This window comes from Eulemur rufifrons, chromosome 19, assembly GCF_041146395.1.
Source record: "Eulemur rufifrons isolate Redbay chromosome 19, OSU_ERuf_1, whole genome shotgun sequence".
NCBI classification, from domain to species: Eukaryota; Metazoa; Chordata; class Mammalia; order Primates; family Lemuridae; genus Eulemur; species Eulemur rufifrons.
Genome location: NC_091001.1, coordinates 77,523,518 through 77,527,809, shown reverse-complemented (window position 1 = coordinate 77,527,809; position 4,292 = coordinate 77,523,518).

Genomic DNA, 4,292 nt, shown 5'->3' with positions numbered 1-4,292 from the left:
CATGAAATCAAAAGAGTCAGATGGACCTGATTTTTGGATCTACTAGCTGATTTGCCATGTGATTCTGGACTCATCACTTTACTTCTCTAAGCCTTGATTTCTTTTTACATAGAATAGTTAATAAAAAAAAAGTAATTGAACTGCTGGGTGGATTACTGTTTTTAAAATGTGTTTGAAGTACCTAACATTGTACCTCGCACCCAGTAGGTGCTGGATAGGTGTTAGTTTCCTTCCTCTCCTCTCCCTGTTACTATGACACTGAATGTCATATAAATACTAAGTCACGTGTAGTTATAAGCTTTTAGATCATCAACAGTGCTTACATACACAAGCTAAGACCACCTGGGCCTGGGCATGAGTTAGTGGCCATAAACATAGGCGCAGTTGTCCAGAAGGTAGGAGTCCCCTTTATATTCGCCCAGGACAGCTGCTCTGGCCTGGGTAGGAGCAGCTCCCTACCAGCCTCAGCCCCTTTGCACCTAGTCACCATGTCTAACTGTGAGCCTCTTTGCTCTAGGTAACTGGTACTACTCGGGGAAAAAGAATGATATCAGAGGGATGAAGTCAAGTCAGAAAGATTCTTAAGCTTAAATGTTCAATCTAGCCTAGAACATGATTATTATACATCATCTAAACAAAGTTACAGTCCTGGTGATATATGTAAACAGGAGGGGTCCTAAGTCATTGCAGAGGCTGTAGCCATGGCAATGCTTAGTCCAGGAGAGGCGAATGACATTGTAATTATTTCAGGCCAAAGGAAACCCTCCCTACATCATACCTTGTCAAATCCCTCAAGATTTGGGAAGAGCAGGAAAACTTAGTGAGCTGATTTTTACATTGTGGAGAGGGAGGGATGAAGCTGAGCATTTGAAAATGCTCATTTTATATCTTTGTTAAGCATCTGCTATATAATAAACATTGTGCTGGGCACTAGAAATAAAATGTGGAACAAAATGGGCAGGGTCTTCAGCCCTCACAAAATGTATAGTCTAAGGGGATGACATATTTGTGAGTGTTTCCTGATGCTAATAGAAAGCTCAATTGACTATTAAAAATTTTTCCTGCTGTTTTTCCAAGTGTTAGATTCATGTCTTCTTACATCCTTCCATATGGTTTCCAGCATAGCTCACCTCAAATCCATTATCCCCTTCTCACACTTACTCCTTTTAGGATGAGAGGAACATCCCAAACTAAGGTGAATCACCACATTCTTTGATAGTAAAATTCTTCAAAGTATTGTTTCCACAACCATTCATCAGCCAACTTGGAATCTTCTTTTGAGAAAACAATCACGTAGCAGATGTTTTTGCTAAGCTTAGTTTTTGTTTTAATCGTAGTGAAACAGTTAAGGCCCCCATTTATAAACTTTCTCCAAATCAGAATAACATACTCTCATTTCAGGGGTTCTTAATTAGATTTAGTGTCAGTATACAGCCATGGGAACAAATTGATGAATTTAAACAAACTGCCTTGATGGAAGGCAAATTACGAAATAGCTACCCTTCCTTCTCCCACACTCAAATACCATGATCTTCACCAGCTCTCTTGGCACTATCTGGACATACATTTCCACTTACCTCACAGTTTCTTTGAACCAAACCTCAAGAGCATACCTTCCTCCTCCTGACAGCCTGTGACCTCTGAATAGCATTTCTCCCACAGAAAGAAATCAGACTAAGGCCGGGCGCGGTGGCTCACGCCTGTAATCCTAGCACTCTGGGAGGCCGAGGTGGGCGGATCGTTTGAGCTCAGGAGTTCGAGACCAGCCTGAGCAAGAGCGAGACCCCATCTCTACTAAAAATAGAAAGAAATTATATGGACAGCTAAAAATATATAGAAAAAATTAGCCGGGCATGGTGGTGCATGCCTGTAGTCCCAGCTACTCGGGAGGCTGAGGCAGTAGGATTGCTTGAGCCCAGGAGTTTGAGGTTGCTGTGAGCTAGGCTGACGCCACGGCACTCACTCTAGCCGGGGCAACAAAGTGAGACTCTGTCTAAAAAAAAAAAAAAAAAAAAAAAAGAAATCAGACTAAGAGGCTAGTCTAGCTAAGTAAGGTCTATCACAGGATATAGGGGGCAGGAATGGATGAATAACAATAAATTTATTAAACAATAGCAAACATTATTGAGCATTTACTGTGTGCTTTTTATGCATAAGTACTTTAAATCTCTGTAACACTATGGTGCAGCTACTAGTATTATCACATTTTACAATAGAAACAGAGAAGGTAAGAAATATACACAAGATTACACAGCTAGGAAGTAGCCAAATGAATTTCAGTTCAGGCAGAGGAGCTTCAGAAACCCTGCCCTAAACCACTATACCACACACACAAAAATGCTCACTTAATACTGATAAATTTTAGAATCCTTATCCTTGGTTACTTGCAAGAGACATCAGCCTTTAGTAAGATGATTCAGCTATTGAAGTCTGTATTAAGGGCCCTCAGCTAACCACATTTCACACATTTCACACGTACAGATATAATACAATTTGAAAAACACAGTTGGTAAAGAATTTGAATGCAGGATATAAACAAATCTCAAAACCAGTAATAAAAATATAAACAACCCAATTAAAAAATGGGCAAACTATTTGAACAGATTGTTCACCAAAGAAGATACACAGATGGCTAACAAATACACACAAAAAAAGATTCTCATCATACATCATTAGAGAAATGCAAATTAAAACCACAATGGGATATCACCATGCACCTGTTGAATGGTTAAAATTAAATAGACCGATGTTACCAAGTGCTGGTGAGCATATGGAGGAACCGAAACCCTCATAAATACCGGTGCTCATTATGTAAAACGGTACAACCACTTTGGAAAATAGCTTGGCAATTTCTTAAAAAAGTTAAATGTACACTTACCATCTGAAATAGCCATTCCACTCCCAGGTATTTACTCAATAGAAAATAAAGCATACGTCCACATAAAGACTTGTACACAAATGTTCATATCTGAATTATTGGTAATAGCCAAAACCTGAAAACAACTGAAATGTTCAACGTTTGAATGGTTAAACAAACTGTAGTGTATCTACACAATGAAATACTACTGAGCAATAAAAAGTAATGAACTACTGATGAGTACAATAACATGGATGAATCTCTCAAAATAGTTATTCTCAGGGAAAGAAGCCAGACACAAAAGATTACATAGTTTATGACTCCAATTATATAAAACTCTAGAAAATGCAAACTAATCTCAATGACAGAAAGCAAAGCAAAAGTTGTCTGGAAGAGAGGAAATGGAGAGGGATGGGAGAGAAGAATTACAAAGAAACCTGAGAAACACTTGAGGGTGACAGATCTGCTCACTATCTCATTCATTGTTACAGTTTTTCAAAACCTATCAATTTGTACACTTTAATATGTGCAGTTTATTCTACGTCAGATGAACCACAATAAAGCTAAGTTTGAAAAGTTTTAAAAAATGACAATAGCAGCCCTGTTGGAAAAAGTACAGATTTTTTCTGAAATTTTTACTGATATTGGTTTGTGGGATTGACATTTCTGGGGGAATTTTAATGTGCGTAATTGTGAGACTTTGGAATATACAAAATATTTTAGTTCTGGTGTATAAATCTTTGATAGGTCTGGGGGAAATGTATTTGCTTACAGGAAAATCTCCCCTTTTCCCTTTCAATCTTCTTGGTGGTTTGGCTGCTTTTTCCTGACACAAATTTGAATAGTCCTGACTACATATGTGGGATGTGATGTCTGGTGATCTTCCTGACAAGTGGTCTCAAGGATGGAGCAACTCGATCCTTGTTCCCGAGGAGATAAACATCTGGATCATTTCAGGACACATTTACAATTGTCAACCATTCCAGAATGCCAGACAAATCTGTTTTTCTAGGAATAGAGAAAGGAAACTTCTATTTGTATCTGTAAGCTCTCTTGCTTGGCTCAACCTTAAGGTTGAACCTTTGCTTGCAGGTGGACTTTTCAACTCTCCTTGGTACCTATGCTTAACTTTTAGAAGTCATTTGGTTCCTTTTTTGACCAGAAGAAAAAAAAAAAAAGTTATACATATTGAAGGTTTAACGAGTGTCCAGTTAACAAATTCTTTCTACCGGGGATATTTAAGACTTGGTGAGTACATTTATTATTTAAGAATGTCAGCACATTTACATTTTCAACTATAGTATTTCAATATTTTTCTGGGAGATTTATATATATCAAGAGTGAACCTAAGCTTTCACAACAATTTTTCTCCACATTATAGTACCATAAAGTAAAGGATTCTGTGATAGATCTTACACATTCTTGAATGTGCATT